Here is a 15,577-nt window from a genome sequence, read left to right as displayed (position 1 = left end):
GGCTCGTCTTCAGGGAGCATCCACATCTTCGGCACCACCTCCTGACGCAGCTCATCGCGATTAGGGATAGACGTATCATAGTAGGTCATTAGGAACTATGTTATGTACTCCGGCTCTATGTTTAAGTGACTACACTACTCATGGAGCCGTTATGCTGTCGGATTAGTATCACTCATGTATGCTCTTACGAGCAAATTTTCTTGTATTACATGCGGATAATATTAATGAACTTTTGTGTGTTTTACTATGATATTACCAGTTGTTATGTGTTGAGACGTTATGATTGTATGCTCGATGGTAGTAATGTTTAGGTTCGTATCATACACCAAGTTAGTAGGATCGCAACCTCACAGAAACCACGTACACTCAACATCTTTCCGTTTCATGACAGAAAGATGCCTCGCCCAGCTACTCGCGGAAATCCCGAACTAACCCCGCCCGAAGTTGACACCACTGCTTTCCAAGCAGCCGTGTATGCTGCGGTCACAGCAGCTATGGCGTAACTTCACCGAGGGAACAACGGAGGAGGTAACGGGCAAGGATCCGGAAGTTCGAACAACGGGACGAACCAAGGACCCACTAAAACGTGCACCTACAAGGATTTTTCGAACGCCAAACCCCGAACTTTCAACGGCACTGGAGGAGTGATTACCCTAAAGCGATGGATCGAGAAGGTAGAGTCGGTATTCGAGATATGCGAGTGCCCCGAGCAAATTTGTGGACCAAGCACTCACTTGGTGGAATGGACACGTAGAAGCTATGACGCTCCCTGTCGCCAACTCTATTCCCTGGGCGGAAATGAAAGAAATGTTAATGGCTGAGTACTGCCCCCGAGGCGAAATACAAAAGATGGAACAGGAACTATGGAATCTCACTGTGCAGAATGGGAACATCGATGCCTACATAACGAGATTTAGCGAACTATCTCTGTTATGCCCGGGTATGATTACATCAGAAGGAAAGAAGATTGAACGATTCATCTGGGGACTGACATCCCCCATTCAAGGGAATTTGATAGTTGCGAACCCTGAAACGTTTGACAGTGCAAAGAGATTGGCAAAGAGGCTATATGATCATAACCACAAAAAGGGCGAGAAGCCAGTGGAGACTGAGAAGAAAAAGGAGGATGATGGCAAGAAAGGGCGGAACAACAAGAGAAAGGGGCGTCAGGGCCCCGAGACCTCTAAAAAGCAGCAAACAGTGGCAGTCAATGCTGTCACTGCGCCGGTTCCAGCCACACCACATGCTCCAGCCTCAGCTGCTTCAAATGCTTCAAGATCCTATTCCGGTAATCTTCCCAAATGCAACAAGTGCGGTTTCCATCACCAAGGAGAATGTAGGGAGTTCCATTGCACCAGTTGCAACCGAAGGGGACACGCTGCAAGGTTCTGCAAGACTTATCCTTCCCAGAACCAGAGTCAGGGAAACAACCAGAACAACAACAACCACCGCAATAACAACAACACCAATGCCGGCAGCAACAATGCAGGGCCTAGCCACACCTGTTTCGGGTGCGGAAGGACGGGACACTTCCGTCGGGATTGCCCTAACAACAACAACTCAGGAAACAGAGTGGTAGGAAGAATGTTGACTATGGGTCAGAGTGATGCAGTTCAGGACCCCGCAGTTGTGACCGGTACGTTTCTCCTAAACCACACTTATGCATGCATCTTATTTGATACCGGAGCGGAGCGAAGTTTCGTAAGCGAGAAGTTTAAAAATTTATTAAAACAACAACCCCAGAAGCTAAATGAAACCTATACGGTGGAAATGGCCAATGGGAAAACCGAATCCACTAGGGAGATCTACATCGGATGTACCCTAACCCTCAACCAACACGTCTTACGAATAGATTTGATGCCAGTATCAATTAGGAGTTTCGATGTGATTATCGGCATGGATTGGTTAAGCCCCCACCATGCTGAGATTATGTGCCATGAGAAGGCCATTCGCCTTCGTCTCCCAAATCACGAAACCCTAGTAATTTACGGAGACAAACCCAGTACAAATCTTCGTCTCGTCTCGTGCATCAAAGCACAAAAACACTTGCGAAAGAACAATTTGGCATTCTTGGCTCACATAGTGGACAAGACCAAAGAAGAAACTAGCATCCAAGACATTCCAGTAGCATGTGAATTTCCGGACGTGTTTCCCGAAGATCTTCCAGGAGTACCCCCAGAGAGACAGGTTGAGTTCCGAATCGACCTCGTTCCAGGAGCAACTCCTCTTGCTAAATCACCATATCGATTGGCTCCTGCTGAAATGCAGGAATTGTCCAGCCAACTCAGTGAGCTTCTGGACAAGGGATTTATCCGACCTAGCTACTCGCCATGGGGAGCTCCGGTACTCTTTGTCAAAAAGAAGGACGGATCTTTCAGAATGTGCATCGATTACAGAGAGTTAAATAAACTCACTGTCAAAAACCGCTACCCACTCGATGATCTATTCGACCAGCTCCAAGGAGCTAGTTATTTTTCTAAAATAGATTTACGGTCCGGATACCATCAACTCAAAGTCCGAGAAGAGGATATTCCTAAAACCGCTTTCCGAACCCGCTACGGACATTATGAGTTCGTCGTAATGCCCTTCGGTCTAACAAATGCACCCGCCGCATTTATGGACCTAATGAATCGAATCTGTCGACCGTTCTTGGACAACTTCGTCATTGTGTTTATCGATGACATCCTCGTCTATTCTCGAAACAAAGAGGAGCATGGCCAACATCTCCGACAGATCCTAGAAACTCTGCGAACGGAAAAGTTGTACGCCAAACTCTCCAAGTGCGAGTTCTGGCTCCGGAGTGTGAATTTCCTAGGCCACGTAGTAAGCCAAGACGGAATTCATGTGGATCCTTCTAAGGTCAAAGCTGTGGAAGGATGGGCAACTCCGACTACGCCCACCGAAATTCGTCAGTTCTTAGGCCTAGCAGGCTACTATAGGAGATTCATCCAAAACTTCTCTAAGATCGCCAAGCCGCTTACCTTGCTTACGCAAAAGGGCGTGCCATTCAAGTGGACAGACCGACAAGAGATTGCGTTTCGAACCTTGAAGCAAGCTCTCTGCAGCGCTCCTGTACTATCTCTACCCGAAGGAACGGAAGATTTTGTAGTTTACTGTGACGCGTCAAATCAGGGCTTAGGTTGCGTTCTCATGCAACGTGTAAGAGTGATAGCATACGCGTCCCGCCAACTAAAGACGCACGAAGTAAACTACACGACCCATGACCTAGAACTGGGAGCCGTGGTCTTCGCCCTAAAAATTTGGAGGCACTACCTGTACGGTACAAAGTGCACCATCTTCACGGACCACAAGAGCCTCCAGCACATCTTGAATCAGAAGGAGCTGAACATGAGACAACGAAGATGGGTGGAATTGCTAAACGACTACGAATGCGAGATCAAGTACCATCCAGGCAAGGCCAACGTGGTAGCCGATGCATTGAGTCGGAAGGAGTACTCTAATCGTCGTACGAAAACACACTCGATAACCATTCAGTCTCATCTGGCCACTCAAATTGCATCAGTCCAGGCAGAGGCTATGAAAGCGGAAAATAGAACTAGCGAGGCATTACGCGGGATGGAGAAGAACCTAGAAGTCAAGGAGAATGGGGTATACTACTTTATGAACCGTATTTGGGTCCCAAAAATCGGAGGATTTAGGGAGACCGTTATGAAGGAAGCCCACAAGACACGATACTCCATTCATCCCGGTTCAGACAAGATGTATTTGGACATTAAACAACACTATTGGTGGCCTAACATGAAGGCGGAAATCACGACTTATGTTGGTAAGTGCCTTACGTGCGCCAAAGTGAAAGTGGAGTACCAGAAACCTTCCGGATTGTTACAACAACCGGAAATCCCTGAGTGGAAATGGGAGGGGATTTCTATGGACTTCGTGACCAAGCTGCCCAAGACGTCGGACGGATTGGACACCATATGGGTAATAATCGACCGACTGATGAAATCTGCCCATTTCCTGCCAATCAAAGAATCCTACAAGATGGATAGACTGACGCGTTTGTACCTACGAGAAATCGTAAGGCTACATGGAGTGCCAAAATCTATCATCTCGGATAGGGACAGTAGATTCACATCGCGCTTTTGGCAATCACTCCACAAGGCAATGGGAACTCATCTTGATATGAGCACCGCATATCACCCACAAACGGACGGTCAAAGTGAGCGAACCATTCAGACGCTTGAAGACATGCTTCGTGCTTGTGTGATAGAATTTGGAAAGTCTTGGGATACCCACCTACCGTTGATCGAATTCTCATATAACAATAGTTATCATTCGAGCATCAAGGTGGCCCCTTTCGAAGCACTGTACGGGCATAAATGTAGATCACCGTTATGTTGGGCTGAAGTAGGTGACACCCAGTTAGCAAGAACGCATACGTCAGACAGGGCACAAACGGGACCGGAAATCATACGCGAAACCACAGAAAAGATTGTCCAGATCAAAGCTCGATTACAAGCATCGCGCGACCGACTAAAGAGCTACGCTGACAAACGGCGAAAGCCCTTAGAATTCCAGGTCGGTGATCGAGTATTGTTGAAAGTCTCACCCTGGAAAGGGGTTATACGTTTCGGAAAATGGGGAAAGTTGAACCCGCGATACATTGGACCTTTCGAAATCGTCGCCCGAATAGGCCCAGTGGCATACAGACTACAACTACCCGCGGAACTAAACGGTGTACACCCCGTGTTTCATGTCTCTAATCTGAAAAAGTGCCTATCAGATGAAACCCTTGTCATTCCTCTTGACGAAATCGAAATCAATGAGAATCTCCTGTTCGTCGAAGAACCAATCGAAATCATGTACAGGGAGGTGAAGCGTACTAAGCAGAGTCGCATCCCGATCGTGAAGGTACGGTGGAACGCAAAGCGTGGGCCAGAATTCACTTGGGAACACGAAGATCAAATGAGGCAAAAGTACCCTCACCTATTCTAGCATTCTCAAATCTAGCTTTCAAACAGAATTTCGGGACGAAATTCCCTCTAACGGGGGGATGATGTCACAACTGGAAATTTTGTGTCATGTAATCTATACATTCAAGCTAATGTAAATCAAAAACTTCAATCAAATACATCATACAAGTACTACAAATAGTCATCAAACAGTTAGGAACACTAGAAGTTCTCATTTAGGTCCATTTTGGACTAGAACTTCCTTATTGGACCTAATGGACCAATAAGCTTCCAATTTGACTATCAAGGGCTTAGAACCCTAATTGGATCCAAATTGGACCCACATTTATTTAATTCAACATTTTAGGTCATGTTGGACCTAGAATGAAATGAACTAAAAGCCTTGATACATGAATAACCTAAACTAGTCCAATAAAAATATGAAAATCCTACCACATTCTTTTAGGTATAAAACACACCCTAACTAACACTAATATTGGGCTTGGGAGCAAAAAGCCCAAATTTCCTTTTCCTTCCATGTTTTTGGCCCACATCAAGCCCAAGAGGAGGGTTTGACTTTCCCATGCCACCTCATTTTTATCCATTGGACATCCATGCAATATTTCTCATCCTTCCATGCACATCACCTCAAATATCACTTCTTCTTCTCTTCTCTCTCTCACTCTCGGCCACTAGCACACACACACACCCACAAAAATCTCTCAAATTCTCTCTAGATCACTCAAGAACTCTCCTTCCTCCCCTCTCCAAAAATCTCGAAAATTAGGGGCTTTCAAGAGGATCTTGCAAGTTAATCATCATCTAAGGTAAGATTATACTTGGATCTATGGTTTAGATTCTTTTTGTTATCAAAATCCTTTCCTAATCTATGCAAAAATCGTGATCTTGCACCCTAGAACCATCTCAAACTCGAGATCTACCAAGGAAAGGTGCTAAGGCCAAAAATCATCAAGTTTTCCTCCATCTTTTCTTCCAAAAACCGAAACCACACCCAAGGTGAGCTTCATACCCCCTATTTTCTGTTTTTATGAGTTTTGTGGGGGGGGGGGAATACAAGTGAAAGTGTAGATCTATATGTGTTTTGTATGCCTTGTATGATTTCCATGCTTATATGTATGCATTTGTGTGTTATAATGTTGGATCTAGCCATAAAACCCCTCAAAACCGAGATATATCTTGTGTTAAATGATTTTTGCTTCAAATATATTTCTAAATACAAAGTGTTTCAAGAAAAATGGTTAAGTGGTTTAATAACAATTTTCTTTGGGTTAAAAACACAAATTTTGGACCTAAAATGTGAAAAATACAAAATTAAGGGCCCAAATTGACATATCACGAATTCTGATGGATGAAGTGTGTCAAAACAGTTTCAATAAAACAATTTCTGGAAATTTACTCATTTAGAGGATTAAAAACATAAATTTCAAGCTTAATGGGCTAAAAATGACATTTTCGGCCCAATGAGGCCCATTATGCGAATTTTTCTGTTTTGGAGGGCCAAAACTGTGATTTTCTGTAAAACAGTGGACCATAAGTGATCCAAGTCCTTTTCAAAGGTTTAAAATGCTTTTTAAATTAAAAAGGACCAAAGTTGCAAAAATTTTACAATTTGGGCCAAAATTGTCAAAGTTGCGAAAAAGAAGGGTTAAAACCGAGAAAACTACATTTTCAGGGACTTAAACTGTTTTCTGTGAAAAATATGCTGAAAAATATTAATTTCAATAATTTTTGGTGTTAAAATGTCAAGAAAATTAATTTAAGGACCAAACCGGGAAGTATTCAATAAAAGGGTTGAAAATGTAAATTTTACAAACAATGAGGGGCTGAAAACAGAAGATTTTCAAGGCTAATTCAATATACGCAATTTGATCAAATAATGACACCGCGACTATCGACGAAATACAATACACTACAATACCAAAATCGTTGTGAAACGAATTGGTTCGGTCTCGAACCAATAAAAATCCGAAACTACTAACACGACGACACTACGATTCATACAAATAACGTTTGGGAAGTCAATATACATGCGAGTGTGCACAGACGTCTACGCACCATCTTTGGGCCCCAAAAGTGTAAAATCTTGTTTGTTGGGCCTAGCTAGCCCAATGACCTGATCTTAAGGCCCGAAGACATTTTTTCTACGGAGTGTTGGGTTTCACCGACTTGGCACAACGTAGAGGGACTTTCAATGGCTTGTATACTACTGGTCCCCAAGGGTCCTTTGGTATTGCTAGTAAAGTCTACATTTCATGCGAGGCGGGTCTGGGACCCCTCGTACATTTTTATCCCCAACCGGTTAATGGAGTCATCGAGGCCTTCGTGTCCTCTTTCTCTTCGGATGTGGGACTACACCTAGTCAGGGCGATTGGATAACGTGATTAGTACGGACGACGCCTTCGGGATCGTTAGTATAGCTATAAACTGGGCGTTTGTGTAATGCGGGTTTGTAGTAACTAATCATGCTCAAAAACAATCCAACGTCGCCTGGGACTGACACTATACGCTATGCAATGGTTTCAATGTAACTTCATGTAATTCAAGGAATTAGGAGAACATCGGGTTTTCCTAGGGTTTTCAATACATACAGATTTGAAATGCATACAACTTCAATGAACAATTTTTTTTTACAAGTATAGAAACAAACAAGCATACCTATGGATCTTCACAAACGTTTTCAAAAGCTTTTTCTTTTCAGAAAATATCGGATTTTCTGGTGGATTTTCAAACAATACAAACATTGGATTTCAAACACTACTTATGAACTCACCAACATTTCATATGTTGACGTTTTTCAAAATACTTGTATTCTCAGGGAACCAGTGAATCAAAGGAAATCATATTCAGTGACGGCTTGCAGTTTATTTATGTACGAACCGAATAATTTAATTTTTGGGAATGTAATGTTTAAACAGTATATGTCATGTAAACGCTACTGGTTGTACTATATTAATGAATGGTGACGAATGTTGTTATGTTTCATATATATTCAATGTTATGGTATTCAATTGAGTCACGACAGCCCCCGGACGTTTCCGCCGTCTGGTTCGGGGGTGTGACACATACCTTTTGTTGGTGCTTGTCTTCATGAAGCTTAAGTGCTGTCACAACTGGAAATTTGTGTCATGTAATCTATACACTCAAGTTATTGTGAATCAAAAACTTAAGAGCATGTGTGATACCTATTATTATCACATCAAAAACTTCAATCAAATACATCATACAAGTGCTACAAATAGTCATCAAACAATTGGAAACCCTAGAAGTTCTTGTTTAGGTCCACTTTGGACTAGGACTTCCTTATTGGACCCAAATGGACCAATAAGCTTCCAATTTGACTATCATGGGCTTAGAACCCTAATTGGGCTCTAATTGGACCCACAATCATTTATTTCAACATTTTGGGCCATTTTGGGCCTAGAATGAAATGAATTAAAAGCTTTGATCCATAATTAACCTAATCTAGATTAATGAAGCATAAAAGTCACAATTTTATTTTAAAAGGCTAATGATCACCCAAACTAACTCTAATATTGGGCCTAGAGGCAAAAAGCCCAAAAATCTTTTCTTCCCTCTCCATTTTCGGCCCAAGCCCAAGGAAAAAGGGGGAGTTGACTTTGGATTGCCACCTCACTTTTATTTGTTGGGTCTCCATGCAAGAAACTCATATTTCCAAGCAAGTATCACTTCAAAGATCACTTCTCCTTTTCCCTCCCTCACTCTCGGCCGAAACACACACACATACACAAATATCTCTCAAACTCTCTCAAGAACACTCAAGAACACATCCTCCCTCTCCACTCAAAAATCTCGAAATTTAGGAAGCTTTCAAGAGGATATTTCCACAAACTCTTCATCTAAGGTAAGATTATGCTTGGATCTATGACTTAGATTCTTTTTGTTATCCAAAATCTTTTCCTAATCCATGCAAAAATCGTGATCTTACATCCTAGAAGCACATCAAACTCGAGATCTTCAAGAAAAGGGTGCTAAGGCCAAAAATCACCAAGTTTTCTTCCATCTTTTTCTTCAAAAACCGAAATCACACCCTAAGGTGAGCTTCATACCCCCTATTTCTGTTTTTATGAGTTTTGTGGGGGGGGGGGGGGGGGAATAAAAGTGAAAGTGTAGATTTATATGTGTTTTGTATGCCTTGTATGATTTCTATGCTTATGTGGGTGTTTTTGTGTGTTTATGATGTTGGATCTAGCCATAAACCCCTAAAAATCGTGATATACTTTATGTTGAAGGTTACTAGCATCAAATATATTTCTACATACAAAGTGTTCCAAGAAAAATAGCTAAATGGCTTAATAACACTTTCTTTGGGCTAAAAACTAAATTTTTGGACATAAAATGTTAAAAATATAAAGTTAAAGGGCCCAAAATGAAATATTTCGAAATCTGATGGGTGAGATGAGTCAAAACAGTTTACATAATGTATTTTCTTAAAATATACCTTTTGGAGGATTAAAAACATAAATTTCAAGCTTAATGGGCTAAAAATGGCATTTTCGGCCCAATAGGGTCCAATATGCGAAATTTTCTGTTTTGGAGGGCCAAAACTGTGTTTTTCTGTAAAACAGTGGGTTACTAGTGTTCCAAGTACTTTTCTAAGGTTTAAAATGGTTTTCAAATTTAAAAAGGACCAAAGTTGCAAAAAATTTCCAATTTGGGCCAAAATTGTAAAAACTGCGAAAAAGAGGGGTTATAACCGAGAAAACTGTATTTTCAGGGACTCAAACTGTTTTCAATGAAAAATATGCTGAAAATATCAATTTCAATAATTTTTTGTGTTAAAATGTCAAGAAAAATGGTTTAAGGACCAAACCGGAAAGTTATTTAATTAGAGGGTTGAAAAAGTAAATTTACAAACAAAGAGGGGCTAAAAACAGAAAATTTTCAAGGCTAATTCAATACACCCAACTTGATCAAATATTGGCACCGCGACTACCGACGAAATACAATACACAACAATACCAAAAATCATTGTTAAATGAATTGGTTCGGTCTCGAACCAATAGAAATCCGAAACTACTAATGCGACGATACCTCGATTTACACAAGTAACATTTGGGAATTTAATACACACGTGAGAGTGCACAGACGTCTACGCACCATCTTTGGGCCCCAAAGTGTAAAATCTTGTTTGTTGGGCCTAGCTAGCCCAATAACCTGATCTTAAGGTCGAAAGACTTCTACCTAACGAATTGTTGGGTCTTACATGATCTAACACAGCGTAAAAGGACTTTCAATGGCTTTTATACTATTGGTCCCCAAGGGTCCTTTGGTATTGCTAGTAAAGTCGGTATTTTATGCGAGGCGGGTCAAGGGCCCCTCGTACTCTTTTTTTTATCCCCAACCGGTTAATGGAGTCATCGGGGTCTTCGTGCCCTCTTTCTCTTCGGATGTGGGATTACTCGAAGTCAGGGCGGTTGGATAACGTGATTAGTATGGACGACGCCTACGGGATCGTTAGTATAGTTATAAACTGGTCGTTTGTGTAACGCGTGTTTATAGCAATTAATCATGCGCAAAAATAATCCGACGTCGCCTGGAATTAATGACTTCACACGCTGCAATGGTTTTATTTTCAACCTCATGGAATTCAAAGAATTAGGAAAACATCAGGTTTTCCTACGGTTTTTCAATACATACGGTTTCGAAATGTACACAAGTTTGATGAGCATTTTTTTTACAACTATAGAAACAAACAAGCATACTTATGGATCTTCACAAATGTTTTCAAGAACTCTTTTCAGAAAATATCAGATTTTCTGGTGGTTTTCAAAATGATACAAAACGTTGCTTTTCAAAAACTGCTTATGAACTCACCAACATTTCACATGTTGACGTTTTTCAAAATACTTGTATTCTCAGGTAACCAGTGAATCAAAGGAAAATGTACTCAGTGATGGCTTGCAGTTTACTTATTAATGAATCGAACAATTTATTTTTGGGAATGTAATGTTTAAACAATGTACTTCATGTAAACTTTATCGGTTGTACTATATTAATGCATGGTGACGAATGTTGTTATGTTTCATATATATTCAATGTTATGGTATTCAATTAAGTCACGACAGCTCTCGGACGTTTCCGTCGTCTGGTTCGGGGGTGTGACAAATGCCTAGTGCCCCAAGTGTGACACCACAAATGGTTCACACAACACCAAAATCACTTGGAATAACATAGAGAGAAATTAGAACACTTCAAGAATCGGCTTGCCCTCCATGCATATCATCGTCGCCGATTTTCCCACCCGGCATGGTCCATTTGGGTTGCACTTCACTCGAACTATTTATGGATAATTTTATGAGAGTTATACACATATGTTTATTAATATATTATAAGTTATAATATATTAATATGAAGTTATGTTATTTAATTAGTCTTAGTCTTAAATTAATTATGAATTAATTTAGAGATTAAAAGGAAGACTAATTAGATTATGGGCTATTGGTTTTATATGGTGTGGGTTAACACTCATTTGTTAATGGGCTAGGCTTGGATGGAAGTCCATGGATGATCCATGGAGCTTTTAACCCATGGATCCTTGGAAAAGGAAAGGTCATGGGTTATTAGGGTTTCACCCTAATCATGCACATTATATAAGCATGCTTATGTTGCATGAAATAGCCACTAGTGGGTATGCTTGTGTGTGGCCGAAAATTACAAGTGTGTGTACACTCTCTAAAGTTTTCCAAGTGTTTGTGGTGATTTGTGATTTCCATTTGAGGCATTCACACTATTGGTGCTTGGCCCTCAAACTCCTTAGGAATCAAACTCATCATCAAAAGGTGCTAGCCCATGGAATTCACACTTTGTACCTTACCAAGTCGTTGGTGGAGCGTGTGTGGTTAACCGGCACACTAACTTGGACTAGTAAGGATCACGAAGGGTGACTTAATGTTTGTTATAAATCAATGGAGCGTGTGTGGTTAACCGGCACATTGATTGGGTGATAATATTAAGGGTACCAAGTGAATTGGTATGGTTATTCACACCTTGTTTTGTGATCCTCGACATCCCAGTCACAAAATTTGAGAGGGCACACTCGAGATTGAAACATGCCATTGAAAAGTTCAATGAATCTCAAAAGATCTAGGAATTTCAAATCCAATTAAAACCTAATAAATTATTTCGTTTTTCATGGTGGAAATTGGTGAATCGTCATTCGCCTACCTTCAAATATTTTATAGCTTGGATTACGGCATCCCTCTTCCAAATTATAAAATATTGTGTTGGGTCCTAGCCTTAATATTTCATATTGGGTGTTATATTAAGGACTTTGAATCAACTAACTTGATTTTCTCCCATTATAGATGTCTGGTTCAGACAACTATGATCTTCCCAAATCTCTTGAAGATGGTGTCCCTCAACATCATGCTTCACTTCCTCCAACTCCTCCAATTATTCTCCCTCACCCACAAGTTCTTGAAAAGTTTAAAGTCACTCAATCCCTTTTGGCAAGCATAGTCTATGTGTGCTCACATCTTGGAGATAAAGTCACATATTGACAAGCCGGGAGAGTTGGGTGTCAAAGTCCCATGAAAGTTGGATGTTCAATCACTTTCTTAGTAACATAGTGAGTCTCTTTGGGACTACTATGAGACGGACTATGACATGACCCTTAATGATGTTATCTATTTGCTTGGTGTTGTGGAATCAGCAATGATTTGGAACACTAGTAAAGCAAATTTGATTAAAGGAACAACTTCCCAAGTCTACATGGACATTGACAATGGTAGCATTGGATATCTAGAAAATGATTTCTCTTCCCAATGGAAAGGGATCGGCCATAGTCAACTCGGTTGACCAAATGGTAAAGAGAAAGGCTAAGTCTGAGATAGTCTCATGTGCCATTACCAAAGGGTCCATGTGTTTTGTTGCTAAAGGAAAGGCATTGGTTGCGAAGCTGCCCTATTCGCCTGAAAGGTCATAAGGTTGATCAAGTCAAGAGGTTTCACTCTACTTCGGGTAAAGTCCACTGTCTAACTCTATTAAGTTCCTATTTGGAGATTCTTATTACATAATGTGAATGGGTCACATGCTGATGTTTTTAAGAATCAAAGAAAAGATAGGAAGCTTAAAGTAAGTATATGTTGATTCTGATTGCAAAGGTGGGTTTCGATCGCATGGTTCGGCAATCAGAATTTTGAGATGTTGCTTAAGAGTTATAATATATTGCTTATAAATAGATAACAACAAGGTTTTCATGTGGATTGTAAGGATAAGTTTTTCCGCAAAGTTTTAAAATAAAAGAAAAAAAGGGTTTTAAGTTTATTTATTTTAAAAATATCCTTACAATGGCATCTATGGAAAATTGTTGCTTATATGTTTCCAGTAATAGCAATATTGGAAAGTGGATTTGATTCTTTCATTTGTGGTAGTGTCTGAATTTACCAAATGAAGAAAGTTTTTCATCACCCAAGTTTCAATTGGATAGAAACTTGGGATCATAAAAGTTGTATTGTATGATGAATGAGAATTTTCATCTTTGAAAATTAAGACTAATTCTTTGATCACATGTATATGTGAGTCAATTGAAGGACTAAGGAATTAGGTACACTGGGTGTGCGCTGGTCAAGGTCCACCACAAAGATTGATTTGTCATGATTTACTAAAGATTAGTAAATATGATTATACTTATAAGGTTAAGTATAATTCTGTAACATTAGAAAGGTTACAATGTATGACAAAACAAATGAGAAGAATCAAATTAGGCAGAAAGATAAAAGTTTCTCAAATCTGAAAGGATGGGAGAGTACTTTAGTATCGTATTTCATGATCATCTTAATGATTATCAAACCATATCACAAATTCATACTCTAAGGACGTCTTAGTGCATTGTTATGGCTAAGAAGAGAGGTCATGAATTGTTGGATTGGTTAAGATCGAGAAGATGAGTCATACTTCGTTCCAAAACAATTCTTAGAGTCATACTCCAAGATTGTAACATTGAGTGACATAAAGTAAGGTTTAAAACACTTATCAAATCTAGTGTAGAATGTTTCTACCCTTGTACATTTGAGATTGGTAAGTTGTGATGTCTTGGATGAGAAAAAGACCAACTAAGACCAATTGTGTGAAGTGTTAGTCTTGATAAGAATCCGCACTATCCCTTGAATATTTGTTTTGTCAAGGAATGGTTCTTGACTGGGGAAACTTATATGTCAAGGGGACAGTGGGAGCCTTAAAGATCCTGAAAGAGTTTCAAGATTTAATCAAGAGTAAAACCTATAATTTATCACTAGCACACGACTTAAGGTTTGCAACCTATGTTGTTGACATAATTCTTATTTCTGTACCTACTTCAAATAAGTTGAATTTGCATGTGAGTTATCAGAGTTCAACTTGGAAGCATTGGTGAGCCTTGTGCTACCAAGGTGACAAGAAACTAAGATTGAACAAGTTTAATCCATGTAAGGCTGAATTTTTCACTAACCTTATCTTGTGATTATGGTTTTGACAAATTCACATGGATAGGAACTCATACACTATAAAATCTAAGTGTCATAAGGTTTCTCTCCGATTCATGAAAACGATGGTGAGGAAACGCTTTCACTAAGTAGATTTTACGTAGATATCAATTGTGTTATTTGCATTTTCAAAAGTCGTTAGTGGAGCGCGTGTGGTTCACCGGCACACTAACATGGACTTGTGAGAAATGGCAATGGTCTAAACAATTAAGACTATGATTACGGTATCCCTTTTCATAGTTCTGAAAATTGTTTAGACACACATGTGAGCTATCTAAGAAAGGGTGTATGAATCTAAATTTCAGAAGTCCAGCAGATTTCTAGAAATATGTCAGAGCTAGTGGGAGCATAAGTGTTATGCTGATAATCATCATGTTAGTGGGAGCATGATTATTACGTTTAGTGTTGCAAGTTAGCAATGTTAATTATAGAAAACAAAGTTTCAATTCGTGAAGTTGCACGGGTTGAAAAGTTGTTTTGCTATAATGAAGGGAGAGGAAATTATACTTCATTTCAATTCTAAAGCTTAGATTGAGATTTTAATCATCTTTAGTCAAGAATATATATATGAATTTTATGTTGGAATGGTTCAACTTGAAGAAATTCTATATATATTGCATTTTCAAAATTCGATTATGATTACGGCATCCCTCTTCATAGTTAAATTTTGAAAACATGGCAAATAAAAAAAATAAAAAATATTGTAGCGAAAGACTGGTCTAGTATCATGTCTTTATGTCAAACATCATGAATCGTGTCCCATATGCTTCGGATATAGGATCGATTGCATGTGCTATAATATTCATATTTTCTAAATTTTCCAAATGCTTAAGGCATTGAGAAGGGAAAAGTATATAACTAGATATGACTAAAGTGATTAAGCAATTGTTGAGGACAAATCTGAGGTTCGCCAAAGATTGGTTGCTCAGGGACAGTTGGAAGTATGATGTTGGAAAGGACCATATTGACATATTCTGAAAAGAAGTAACTCTTGTTCGGAAGTGATAGTCAAAATGGGACTATGGAAATGTCTCCATAGGTGGAAGTTATTCAATCTATGTAAGATTAGAAAACCTTAATGCAAGAAGGATGTTCAAAGCAATGTACTTTGAATATGAGACTTTCGTTCCATAGAAGTTGACCTTCTTTGGAATACTATGT

This window comes from Lactuca sativa, chromosome 5 (genome assembly GCF_002870075.4).
Source record: "Lactuca sativa cultivar Salinas chromosome 5, Lsat_Salinas_v11, whole genome shotgun sequence".
In the NCBI taxonomy this organism is placed as follows: Eukaryota; Viridiplantae; Streptophyta; class Magnoliopsida; order Asterales; family Asteraceae; genus Lactuca; species Lactuca sativa.
Note: the sequence above shows the minus strand (reverse complement) of the source record.